This window comes from Schistocerca serialis, chromosome 1, assembly GCF_023864345.2.
Source record: "Schistocerca serialis cubense isolate TAMUIC-IGC-003099 chromosome 1, iqSchSeri2.2, whole genome shotgun sequence".
Taxonomy (NCBI): domain Eukaryota; kingdom Metazoa; phylum Arthropoda; class Insecta; order Orthoptera; family Acrididae; genus Schistocerca; species Schistocerca serialis.
In genome coordinates, this window is record NC_064638.1 from 66,074,167 (window position 1) to 66,088,404 (window position 14,238).

General features: G+C 50.9%; 2 non-coding genes across 2 annotated transcripts; both read right to left on the reverse strand.

The window, feature by feature from the left end:
- Positions 1-12,853: 12,853 nt before the first annotated feature.
- Positions 12,854-12,925, reverse strand: Trnah-gug (transfer RNA histidin (anticodon GUG)). Its single transcript has one exon. It is a non-coding gene; the product is annotated as a tRNA-His (tRNA).
- Positions 12,926-13,291: 366 nt separating this feature from the next.
- Positions 13,292-13,363, reverse strand: Trnae-cuc (transfer RNA glutamic acid (anticodon CUC)). The gene has a single exon. It is a non-coding gene; the product is annotated as a tRNA-Glu (tRNA).
- Positions 13,364-14,238: the final 875 nt, after the last annotated feature.

Below are 14,238 nucleotides of genomic sequence, written 5' to 3' on the forward strand. Positions count from 1 at the left end.
TAACGTTAACATCCCCCAACTTGTCACAAGCAAGTAACCTGCGTGACTGGGCGGAGGATGCCGTTTGTATCAGTACTGACCCAGAGCGCATTTTAGACAAGCCCTCCACCTCCCCAAACGTGTCCTCTAAATGCTCGACGAAGAACTGAGGCTTTGTGGAGAGAAAAGACTCCCCATCAGCTCTCGTACAAACTAAGAATCGGGGCGAATAACTGTTACCTCCATCCTGAGACTTACGCTCTTCCCACGGCGTGGCCAGGGAGGGGAACGTTTTCGGATCGTACTTCTGAGCATTAAATTGAGCCCGAGAACGCTTAGAGACTGCTGGCGGCTGGCCGCCAGCGAGAGATGATGTACCACGCTTCATTGCGGGTCATCCGCCCTGATGCCACCTACTCCGACCAAGGGCCCTCCCCACGGGCGCCATCCAGCCACAGCAAAGGCCACCTGGCAGGATGGCCGTTGCCGGGAGTCCCGATACCCCAGGAGGGTAGGCATCTACTCCTTGGCATACGTGGGGAGTTAACGGCGCAGGCATCAGTAGAGCGATCCCTGTGTTGTCAGGGGGCTACAACAAGAGGGTACATGGCGGCCCCACCACAACGGACTGGCTACCATGCTGGATCTTAGGTGCAAAAAAGTCCAAGGTCGTCGTCGCAGTTAAAAGCAACACTGCAGAGTGCAGTGTGGTAATCGCACCCAGTGACGTATCCCCGCCCAAGAGACGGAAAACGAGCGGGACACCATTGCAACGACGAAAAAGCCGGCTGAAGGTCTCAATGCACGCGGATACAGTGCACCATGTAAGGCGCCCTTCCCCAAGTGGCTCGCTCTTCGGAATAATTTAGAAAGATGGAGGTCAAACCCGAGAGGGGACTTTTTTTTTTTTTTTTTGGTAGGGTTTAAGGGCGCTCAACTGCTGAGGTCATTAGCGCCCAGTCACTGGTGTTAGAGCACAAGGAACCTGCTAAAACTCAAGGGGATGGGGGGACATCAAAAGGACCTGACAAAGATGCAGATGAAATAAGTAAAAAGGTTAAATGTCTTTGGTCAAGCCAGTTAAAGTTATAAAACGCAGAAGACGAGCAGCTGCTCGAGCGTCATCAGCTAAAACATCCGGTAAGGTAGATGGCAGGGACAGGACAACACGAAATTGACTAAAACGGGGACACGACAATAAAACATGGCACACCGTTAATGCCTGACCACAAGGGCACTGCGGGGCTGGGTCACCAGAGAGCAGGTAGCGGTGGCTAAACCGGCAATGCCCAATCCGCAACCTGGTCAGAAGGACCTCCTCGCGCCGAGATGGTCGGGAGGAAGTTGTCCAAGCAGTTGGGAGCGGTTTTACTGCCTAGAGCTTGTTTCCTTGGAGGGATGACCAAGCATCCCACCACAAGGACACAAGCCTCTTACATACATCCCCACAAACGTCAGATGACGGGACACAATGGGAGGCTGGCTGAGGCTGCAGGACTGCAGCCTTGGCTGCAGCATCTGCAGCCTCATTCCCAGGCACTCCTACATGTCCGGGGACCCACAGAAAGCTGACAGAACCGCCATTATCAGCGAAAGAATGGAGGGACTGCTGTATTCGTTGAATCAAGGGATGGACCGGATAGGGAGCCCCAAGGCTCTGAAGAGCACTGAGTGAGTCAGTGCAGAGTACATACGATGAATGGCGGTGGCGGCGGGCATACTGAATGGCCTGATGGAGAGCAAAAAGCTCGGCCGTAAAGCTGGAACATTGGTCAAGGAGCCGGTATTTAAAGGTGGCGGTCCCAACGACAAAGGCACAGCCGACACCATCGTCAGTTTTGGAGCCATCGGTGTAAATAAAGGTGTGGCCAGCAAGTCGAGCACGAAGTTCGACAAACCGTGAGCAATACACTGCAGCCGGAGTACCCTCCTTCGGGAGTGAGCTGAGGTCGAGATAAATACGAACCGGAGCCTGGAGCCAAGGTGGTGTCGGGCTCTCACCCTCTCTGAAGGTGGTAGGGAGGGCAAAATCCAATTGTCGAAGCAGGCGACGGAAGCGGACTCCGGGGGGCAGCAGGGCAGACACATACAACCCGTACTGACGGTCGAGAGAATCGGCGAAGAAGGACTTGTAAGAGGGGTGTTCGGGCATAGACAACAGCCGGCAGGCATACCGACACAGCAGTATGTCGCGCCGGTAGGTCAATGGTAACTCGGCAGCTTCAGCGTAAAGCCTCTCGACAGGACTAGTGTAGAAGGCTCCGGTCGCAAGACGTATCCCCCGATGGTGGATGGAGTTGAGCCGGCGTAAGAGGGATGGCCGAGCGGACGAGTAGACGAAGCTCCCATAATCCAGCTTCGATCGGACTATGGACCGATACAAGCGAAGCAGGACAGTGCGATCCGCTCCCCAAGATGAACCACTAAGAACTCTGAGGACATTAAGGGAACGTGTACAACGGGCCGCCAAATAAGAGACATGTGGAGACCAACACAGTTTCCGGTCCAACGTGAGCCCTAGAAACTTAGTTGTGTCCACGAATGGGAGAACAACGGGACCGAGATGTAAGGATGGCGGAAGGATCGCTTTATATCACCAAAAGTTGATACAAACCGTCTTCTCTTCAGAGAACCGGAAGCCATTTGCCACGCTCCATGAATAGAGGCTGTCTAGACAACGCTGGAGGCAGCGCTCCAGGAGGCATGTTCTCTGGGCACTGCAGTAGATCGCAAGGTCATCGACAAAGAGAGAGCCTGAGACATTAGGTGGAATGCAATCCATAATTGGATTGATCGCGATGGCAAAAAGGGCTACGCTCAAGACGGAGCCCTGAGGCACTCCGTTCTCCTGGAGGAAGACGTCGGACAATACGGAACCCACACGTACCCTAAACTTTCGATCCGTTAAAAAGGAATCAATAAAAAGGGGCAGACGACCGCGTAGGCCCGCCCGAGATGGGACCATCACATAAGGCCGAAACATGTGAGACTCCTTTTAGTCACCTCTTACGACAGGCAGGAATACCGCGTGCCTATTCTAACCCCCGAACCCGGAGGGGGAGCAGTAGCGCTGCGAAGATAACGCGTGTCGTGGACAAGATCGACGAAAATGGCATACGGACAGGTGGCAGATAGTATACACGGAATACACACGAAACAAGGGTCCACAATAAAGGTCACAACGGCGCCGTCAAAGCAAAGCAACATGTGAACATGAACGGCGAAAATGATCCACCGCAGGCAATCAGACACCAGCCACAGGGAACACACCGACAAGTAAGCACAGTCAAATAGAGGTGCCCCGGCACAGCTAGGACGACGCAGTCGATCGACAGGAGCGGTGAAAAACAAACCGCCGACGCCGTACACAAATAAAAGTTACAGGTCGCAAAGTGGCACAACGAAAGGTCATGTGCGCCGTCAAACGACGCATGCAGTCGACAACAACGGTAAAAGCCATCCCCCAACAGGTGTAGACAAGAGACGTAGGTAAAAGAGTAAAAGAAACGGACAGAATAAAATTGCATGTGCGCCGCCAATACTAGTCCACGAAGTTCGTCGGCATGAACGGTGAGACTTTGCCTCCGACGGGTGGCACGCACCATACACAATCTAAAACAATAAATAATAATAATAAGAAACAAGACCTAAAGAAGCTTTCACAACGGTGCAGGCATCGGCGCCACAAACAGCATACATGTTGTTGGCACCAACGGCTAAATGTTCCGCCGATGTAAAACATACGCCATACACATTCAAGGACCAATAAATAATTCCGGACAAGGATGCATTCACACGCGCCGCTAAGACTATGCAGATCGTCGGCATTCACAATGAAAATGTGTCCGCAACGGATATCACACATCAGATGCAGGAAAATAAATTGTGCACAACAAGAGCGGCACATGCGCCTTTAAGACAGCGCACGGTGTTGAGAGTAACGGGGAAAACACACAAGCAACGCGTGTCAGACCCCATACACAGTTAAAATAGACAACAGCATTAAAGAAATGTGCACAACTGGGAAAGCACTCGCGCTTCCGTAACGATCCAAGTTAGCGGCAAGAACGACTAAATTTTGCCTCCGACGAGCGGCGGACGCCAGACACATTTAAAATGCACAACAAAGGAAAGTACACAACGATGACTGCAGTGGCGCTGCCAGAACTACACTTGCGTGTGACAGTATCGATTAAAACGTGCAACAGACCGGTTTCACACACCACAGACGAGGAAACGTCACAAAAAACAATTTTAGACGTAGACAACGAGGGATGCATTCACGCTGCCAAGCGATGAGCAAAGGCACTTTACGTACCGCTGCCAGTCTCTTCATCCACCTCCACGTCCGCCGCCCAGTCACACTTTGCACTAGAAAACACTGGGGCTGAACCACCTCTGTGTCCATAGCAAGAGCGGCACCTGACGGAGCCGCCGTGGCACGTCCAGCGCCGGCGGGAGGATCAGATCCAGAATCCTGCGAGTGCGGCCGGATGCGACGGCAATGTGAGTCGTCCGATTTGCGTTTGCCTGCCACTTGTGCAGGCGACACGCTCGGAGTAACGTCCATCGCCGTACCGCTTGTCACGACATGGTCCGTTTGAGTGAGTAAAACCTTGAGCTGACGAACTTTCTCGTCCCTCTTAGACTCGGCGGAACTCACGGACGCCTCAGGCTGACTGTAAGCGGCAGGCCGCTGCCGACGGCGAACGGCAGCCGACACCTGCCGCGAGTCAACAGCCGCGCGCTGCGAGGCCCGTTGCAATTTTTTCTGTTTTGAGGTGGACTTGTAGGGTGGGACGCAAGTCACCACCGGGGACGGCGTTCGCCCCCTTACGAGAAGAAACACCCGAAATACTAGCGCTCCGAAAGCGTGGAGCGCTGTCAGCTCTCTCAATCGGCCTTTCCCGACGCGGTTTCGGTTCTGCAGGGGCGTCATTACGCTCCTCACGGTCTACAACAACGGTGGCAACAGCGGACACATTCTCAGGCACAAACATAGGGAGCAGCCTCTGGAACGGGTTCCGACACGGACAGCGTTACAGCTGCCGGTGCGGGTCGAGACACTATCGGTGGCTCAATTCTATCGACAGCTGTGGGAGCAGGCAACGGGGCCAACACAGTGGCGGGCAGACAAATCACAGGCAACGCCGGGAAGGCATCAGCAACAGGAACGGAAGGTGTAACGTCCATAGCAACAGGATCGGTCGCAATCTCAGGGTCAGATACACGACTCGCACGTGCGGGGGAGGCGCCAAGCGCGACGGCCGCCCACGCCACCTCGTCCTGACCGTCTGTCCGTGGTAATTGCACTGGGCGACTACGTTTCGGACAGTCCTTTCGAAAATGACTGGTACCGTTACAAAAAGAACAGGTCACCGTTGGCCGCTATAAATGATAAAGGCCCGATGGCCAGCAACAAAAACGAAGGACGGTGTATGTTGTCGGACAATCATGCGGACACTGCGAACACCATATTCAACATCATAATAATATGCTGCCGACCATTTCTCCTTTACGACAGAAAGCACTGTCCCGTACGGAAGTAAACTACGAGAAATAGTTTCATTTCGCACTTCAAACGGCAGGTTAAATACGCGAACAGTACGTATACCATAACCCGCATTCGACAACACATCATCGCTGCTTAATTTTACGTACACCACCATTCACATTTACTAATGTTTCACACATATCGGAAGAAGACAGTTCCAGAAATAACGAATTCAGGAACGCGTCAAGTTGAACGCCAAGGACAAGACTTTTCGGCAATTGAAGGTCGTTTTCAACCCATTCGTGAATTTCGAAAGCAGTAGACCTATGCACGGATCTATCAAACGCTCACTGAATATTATTCTGACGATTCTCACAGTTATCGAGATCCATTGTACTCACTGAATGAACAAATCAAAGAAAACAGCGCCGCGATGCACACGCCGCCGACACGCCGCAGCGAGTGCGCGATGTGTTCGGGCCCACGCCTCCGAAGAGACTGGTGCCTTAAACCAGCGCCTTAGACCGCTCGGCCACGCTACCTCCGGCAGTGTTCTTCGCTTTTGTAGAAACAGTGCACGACACAGCTACCTGTTATGCTGCAACTGGCTGCTCATACATTGCACTTCAAACAACTGCCCTATTCGAATAGAGATTAACTGTTCAAAAATGGCTCTGAGCACTATGGGACTTAACATCTATGGTCGTCAGTCCCCTAGAACTTAGAACTACTTAAATCTAACTAACCTAAGGACGGCACACAACACCCAGCCATCACGAGGCAGAGAAAATCCCTGATCCCGCCGGGAATCGAACCCGGGAACCCGGGCGTGGGAAGCGAGGACGCTACCGCACAACCACGAGATGCGGGCCGATCAACTGTGCTGCGACAATTTAAGAAAGAGACGCTCACGGCTTGCTGCGCTGTTTTCGTCGCGGGTAGTCAGTGCTCCGGCTTTCGAGACAGAAAACATTGGCAGCTTTTTTTTTTTTTTTTTTAATAAAACCTCCCAACTCCCCTTATAGCCCGGCCTTGCGCTCTTGAATTGCGCCTTCTTCGGCGAGCTTCTTTAGCTTTAAAATAAAACGTTGCTTCTTCCAAACATAAAAGACGAATTTTTGCACTGTCCATTCAGTGTGAAAAGCGGAAACTCCTCGGTACAGGTTCCTTGAGCGTCGACGTCCTGTGGAAGACGTTGATCTTGAAGTTGAAGTAATGGAATCGGAGACACTGAATACCTGGGTGGAAAATTTCTTGTGTATGTTCACCGCTAGCGAAACATGGAAGGAGAACTAATATCTTCTTGAAGTGAAAGTGCGTGCCTATAATGACAGCGAATCAGTCGCTTTGCGCCTACACTCCATAAAATAAAAAATGAAATAATTACAGCGAATCAGGCGCTGTGGACCTAGACTCAATAAAATAAAGAATAAAATTTGAAAAAAAGAATAAAAAATCAAATGCTGCCTGAGTAATCCTCTCAGTCGCAGGGAAGGAACACCCTTCACGCGTTCCATGATATTATGTTCAAAATGCTTCGTGGCGGCCAGTAAAATAATTAATGGAAACATTCAGAAAAATAAAAGGATCGATGCACATGTCAGACTAATGAGTATTCTCTCGACCTTTACGAACTGTCTGTCGGATAAGGAGAAGGAAAACACAAGTCTCTCCGACGTGTTAAAAATAAAGTAAAAATTCTCCTTTCTTGAAAACCAAACAATCTCGGTGGCAGCGTCGTGTGCAACGCATCCGTGATTGGACGCCGATGTCGTAGGTACCAGACGGTGAAAATAAGGAATAAAAACATAAAGAAATCACTTAATGACAGCGAAACACAATCACACACGAACACAGGATAAAACTTTGTGAAACATTCGTCGTAGTTTCCACGTTGCAGTCCTGCACAAGCAGAATCATCGTACTTGTTCAATATTCACTCTTCCTGTAGCATTCAATTTGCATTAAACATGTTTTCGTTCCCGGACACAATTCAAAACACAAAAGGAAAGAAAGGTCGCAGCAGTGAAGTTTATGTTACAACAGTTTGTCGTGGGCAAATGCGAGTGCAATTTGCAAAAAATTGGCAAAGATTTTGTGATAGTCTTTCCTGGTTTTAGTGCGGTCATGTTGCGTGGACAAATAAACCAGATAGGCATAGTCGTCCGTAAGTCGCAATTGCAGGAGGGCGAACACAGTGTGAGCCACGATCCATGCAGTGGCGGCACGCTTCGTATGCGGATAAGGGTTGAAGTCCGGGATCAAAGCCGTGTCCGCAGAAAAAGCGGCAGCGCTGGTCCGGTTGATAAGTGCGAGCATCCTGGCGGCAATGTTCCAAGTCGACCGTGACCGCAGGCACACGAAACGATGTTCTAAGGTGTCGTCTTGGCGACAGTCTTCACACAAGATCGATGGAGATCAGTGGATGCGGCGCAGCTGTTCGTTGGTGGGCAGAATTCTGTTGACCACTTGGTACCAAAAGCTGCTGACGTCCGCTGACAGGAAGGGAGCATGAACGTGAGCCCACACCGTCCTCCACGCAGATCGCGGGTAGCGCGCCTCCATCTTATTGCCGACTGGCCGTCCTCGTAGTCCCTGGTAGACACGTTTCACAGTCCGTGTGCGATGGTCGAGTACGTCGGCGGCGAGATAACTTTTTTGAATGTAGTATTCTCGAACATAACGCAGCTGAAACGGTATGGTAGTCGGGTCTAGAGGTGCTGCTTCAGATAGAGGCCGATGAATAGCGAACAGAACAGCTGTGGGGCTCGACGGATCCTGTTCAATGGTGACGCTCGTCCGATGAAGGAGCAACGCTGCGGCTTTCAGAGCAAAATGAATGAGCCCGAGCCCACCCTGTTCGCGCGGTAAAGTACATGTTTCGTAAGACACCTTGAAAATATGTCCCCGCCACAATAGCCAATAGACTGCCTGTGTTATGGCTCTGCCCAAATTCTTGGGTACCTGGAATAACTGTGCGAGGTACCAGGCTTTGCTGAGCAAGAAAACATTTATTAAAATCACCCGCTGTGTTAATGCGAGGGTGCGAGTAGCGGACAGGCTAGCCATAGCTCGTATGCCATTTAAGACAATACGCCAGTTGGAGGACCCAGTCCGTAACAGATTGGCTTGAAAGCGAACTCCCAAAATTTTGTGTTCCTGCTTCACTGTAAACCATGGGCGTTTGAAGCCACGTGTCGCTGGATAAATAGGCAGAAAAACCGTCTTACGGGTATTGATGCTCGCACCGGATGCACGTTCATACTGTGTAAGAACAGCGCGTATTGTATCAAAGTCGGAAGCCGAGGACACCAAGAGGCCAAGGTCGTCAGCATAAGCGCGACAAACGTGCTTCTCATCCCCAATACGTATTCCCCTACAAACACTGTGCAATTTACGCAACAAAGGATCTAAGGAAATAGCGTAAAGCGCCATTGACAGAGGGCACCCTTGTTTGACTGAACAGCAGAGCGGAACAGGTTCCGACAAAAATCCATTGATACTAATCCGCGAGGTGGAATTTTTGAAAAGGTTAAAAATCATAGTTATATACTTTACACCGAAACCAAACTTTTGTAGCACTCGCCGGAGATATAGGTGGCTAACTCTGTCAAAAGCCATTTCAAAATCGACGGATAAAATGCCAAAAGGAATCCTATTCGTCGAAGCATAGGCAATGGCATCTCGGTATGTCGACACAGCACCATAGAGAGTGCGGTTCGACACTGCACAGTATTGAAAGGGACTAATCAGTTTTTTCATGACCAGCTTCAAGCGGGAGGAAGAGTTTGTAATCGCCATTTAGAAGGGTGATTGGCCTAAGATTGCACAGTTTCCTGGCGACTGGAACCTTTGGAGCCAAGACCACAATACCTTCCAGGAAGGACGCAGGAACATCCACACCATTTAAAATTTCATTAAAAACATCACTCAGGGCAGAGCCAAACAAGTGCCAAAAATGCAGATAAAATCCCGGTGGCAACCCATCAGCGCCTGGTGATTTATTCTGGGAACACAGTTTTAAGACATCACTCACTTCCTCCACGGTAAAGTTTTCTGTGAGGCGACGGCGATCCGCTACGGATAAGACGTATGGGACGTCGTGGAGAAGCTCGGAAATCGCGGCAGCATCAGTGTATTTCTCACTGAAAAGTTCGACAAAGTGGCGGTGGGCCTCGGCAAGAATTGCCGCCTGGCTATGAAACCGCGCACCGTCAGCTGATACCAGCTCTGTGACGTAACGTCGCTTCGCGCGCCGGCGTTCGCGGAGCTGATGAAACACGTAAGGCGCTTCATCAGCAAGCGCCCCGGGGGCTCGGCTCCGTACGACAGATCCGCGCAACGATTCCATTTTCAAATCCAGAAGACGGAGTTTTAGACGCCGAATTGTCGCCATCCGAAGAGCGGGATTATTTGTGTGCAGGTGGATGGCATCAGTTAAACAGGTTTCATAAAATTGCAATGTAGAACGCTCCCAGTGAGCAACATCCTGACTGAACACCAGGATCGCCTTGCGTAATGCCGGCTTAACAGATTCGACCCACCACGACAAAGTGGAGGCATATAGCCGCGATATTTCAGCACCTTCTGCCACACACGCACGATAACCGGCGCAAAATGTGGGTGTCAGAGATGTCGCACATTAAACTTCCATAATCGACTGGCGCGGGGTTTAATCGCCATCAGAGAATGAAAGCGACAGACATACGCACAATGATCGGAAAAAATTACGGGGTGAACAGAGGAGTCCGTAAGACAGTGCTGTTTATCACGAGAAACATAAATTCTATCAAGCCGACTCCTACCCGTGGGGTAAAAGAAAGTAAATCCCACGTCCCGTGGGTGTAAATAACACCACGAGTCAATTAAATTCATCTCCGTGACGAGCGTCTGTAATTCTAGGCACTTATACGGCCGTGGCTCCTGATCTCTATCTTCCAGCACGCAGTTAAAATCGCCGCCCATGACTACAGGCAGGTGGGGACCCTGTAAAAGGTGACAAATGTCACTACTACAAAACACACGGCGACGTGGCTGCCCGTCGGCACCAGAAGGGGCGTACACGTTAATATACCGTACGTTGTTGTTCGTGCAAGCCACACCACGACCGTTAGGAATTGTAGCGACATTACTATAGTCATGACCAACACGAATTAAAATGGCAGTACCACAATTACACTCGATATCAAAGTTCAAAAGTACTTGATAGCCCGGAATGGAGTGAAGTAGATCTATCACAACCTCCTGCAAAAACACTATGTCAGCAGCAATGTAATTTATAAAACCCACAAAACTTGCAAACTTCACAGGCGACTCCAATTTATTAAGATTAATAGTAGCCACAACTGATGGAGGGTGTGCTACCATAGACAACAGGGAAAAACAAAGAAAACAAATTAAACGGCAGGAGTGGACCCACCCTCCTCCTCCATATCGTCTGCCCAGTCACAACGTTCAGACGGTGCAGCTGAAGTAGGCGGTTCTTGTGTGGGAGGTGCAGACGCGGAATCCTGCGAAGGGGGACGCGTGCGACGCTGGGGGGTGTCTTCCGCCTTACGCTTAACCGAAAGTTGTGCCGGGTTCGTTGCCTGAGACGTCGTAGTGTCCATTGCAAGAGTTACATCAGAGTGGTGCAACATTTCCTTTAACTGCTGTACAACCTGTTCCCGCCTGTCGGCCGACACACTTGTCGTAGGCGCTGGCTGACTGCTCGCCACAGGACGCTGTGGACGACGCCCCCCCGCAACCGACGGCCGAGATTCGACTACGGGGCGGGGCAAGGGCTTGTGCGCCGGCTTTTGCACAGATTTTTGCTTTTGTTTTGACTTCGGACGGGGAACCTGCTTCCATTCCGGCGACGGGCTGCGTTCTCCGCGAGAAAAAGACCGTGTGTCTAAAATCCGCGAGCCACTGGCACTGCGGAAGCGGTCAGTATTGCCACGCCTCTCCGAAACACTTTCACGCCTTGGCTTTTGTTCCTGTGAGGCAGGAGCCCCGTCCGGAGCACCTTGAAGCACGGAAGTAGATGGTGACGAATCCACAACAGCAACAGGGGGGGTAACCACCTGAACGGGTTCTGATCCAGTCCGCTCCGGAACTACAGGCCCAGCCGGAGGCAGAAGCAATACAGTAGCGACGGGAACTGACTGAGAAGGAACGGACATGTTTTGAACAGAATCAAGTCCGGTTGCAGTGGCATCGACATCCATCGCGACCGCATCAACTAAAGGCGTTTCCGTTTCCGCGGAACGTGCCGGTGAACGGGGAACACCTAACAACACGGCCGCGTACGACGCGTCCTCATCTTGCCCACGGGGCGGCAGCTGCACAGGGTGCCTACGCCTAGGACAATTTTGCCGAAAATGGTCTGTGGCATTGCAATAGGAACACGTTTGCGGCTGACCACTATATGAAATAAAAGCCCGGTGGCCGGCCATAACCAAAAACGAGGGAACGTGCTTCCTCACAATCATCTTTACACTACGGATACCGTTCTCAACCTGATATATATAAGCGGACGACCACTTTTCCTTCGTAATCGACAAAACGGTGCCATAAGGCATAAGGCTACGAGCTATAGTCTCATTCCTGGTTTCAAACGGAAGATTGAAGACTAACATGTCGGATACCAAATCCAGCATCTGACAGAGTAACATTACTAATTGTCCCATCAGACTGTTTGAATTTTCGGACACCACCGTTTTCACTTACAAGGGCATCGCACAGTTCCGGACATTTCAATTTAACGAACAAAGAGTTCAGGAACGCGTCCAATTGCAAGCCTAGCACATCACTTTCAGGAATTTGCAAGTCATTTTTCATCCACGAATGAATTTCGAAAGCAGACGGTCGGGTTACGTTTCTATCAAATTCGCATTGGATTTTATTTACTCGGTCTTCAGAATCCATCTTAACTTACAGTTCAGCTGACTACAGCAGCGAAGCAACAGTCACCGCGAAGAACCGCCGCCGACCGCGAAGCACACGTAAACACCGCCCGACACGCCGGAGCGAGCGCGCGATGTGTTCGGGCCCACGACTCCGAAGAGACTGGTGCCTTAAACCAGCGCCTTAGACCGATCGGCCACGCTACCTGTGTCAGTGCTCTTCGCTTTTATAGAAACAGTGCACGACACAGCTTCCTGTTCTGCTGCGACTGGCTGCTCATCCACTGCACTTCAAACAACTGCCCTTTTCGAATAGAGATTAACTACACAGGCGGCTGCCGCGCTCTGGTGCGGCGGCATTGCGTGTTGATAATGAACTGGTAGTGCCACCTGCAGCCTGCGGAACATGAGTGAAAAATCAAGAGGGCACCGTGATTTCAAACACTGAGTCACAATTGTCATTGCAGCGACAGCAAGGCAAAACTTTAAAAAGTGCCGTGACCAGGATTCGAACCTGGGTTATTGCGGCCACAACGCAATGTCCTAACCACTAGACGATCACGGCCACGGAGGCACCGCCGAGAGCAGTTCTCGCGAATGCAAGTGGCTATGCACAGCAAAGCTCAGCCCACTGTGTCTCGCCACAGCTGTGTCAGACGTGGTCTCCATTATATGTATACTGGCAAACGAAACGTGTCTGCGCTGTTAGGACACTAAGCAGTGTGGTTAGCTGCATTAAACCCCTGTGGCAATGTCTTGTAGTCCTCCAACTCTGTTGACCACAGGTATGTGCCTCGATAACAGGTGGACAGATGTCGCATCGCTCTCGTCGTCACTTATGACCGCGAATCGTACTTAACGTCATTTTCTGCAAGCGTCAGCGGAGCGTCAGTCGCGACAAGTCGCATAAGAGGAACAGTAAAATGCGTATTTCCGGTACCGGGAATCGAACCCGGGCCTCCTGAGTGAGAGCCAGGTATCCTAGCCACTAGACCACACCGGATAACGACACAAATGCTCCTCCAGCGCACACAGCAAGCTGTACACAATCTACTTGACGACAACGGCAAAAATTAGCGTTTCCACTGCATAGAACGTCATGCTCGAGACACATTTCGTGGAGACGAGCGCCAGCAATCGTGACACCAAACTGCGCCTGTGAATCCTGTCGTTGCACCATGCACTGTGCTGCTACGACAATTTAAGAACGAGACGCTCACTGCTGGCGGCGCTGTTTTCGTCGCGGGTAATCAGTGCTCCGGCTTCCGAGACAGAAAACATTGGCAGCGGTGGGATTCGAACCCACGCCTCCGAAGAGACTGGTGCCTGAAACCAGCGCCTTAGAACGCTCGCCCACGCTACCTACGCGCGACGGCGGTCACAGGAGCTGCGTTCTTACCCACGAGACCACACCGCAATGGCACAAAAACGAGAAGTAAAAACTGGCAGCTTTTTTTCTTATTTTTTTTCTTTTTTCTTTTTTTTTTATTGTTTTCGGGCCTCCCAACTCCCCTTATACCCCGGCGTTGCGCTCTCCAATTTTGCCTTCTTCGGCGAGCTTCTTTAGCTATAAAATAAAAAGGTGCTGCTTGCAAACAGAAATGACGAATTGTTGCACTGTCCATTCAGTTGAAAACCGTAAACTTCTCGGTATGGTTCCTTGGAAGACGTTGGTGTTCAAGATGAAGTGATGGAATCGGAGATACGGGATTGGTGCGAGGAAAGTTTCTTGTGGCTGTCCACCGCTAGCGAAGCATCAAAGGAAAACTAAAATCCTCTTGAAGTGAAAGTGCAGGCCTATATTGACAGCTATGCAGTCGCTTCGCGCCTACACGCCTTTAAAATAAAAAATGAAAGAATAACAGCGCATCAGGCGTT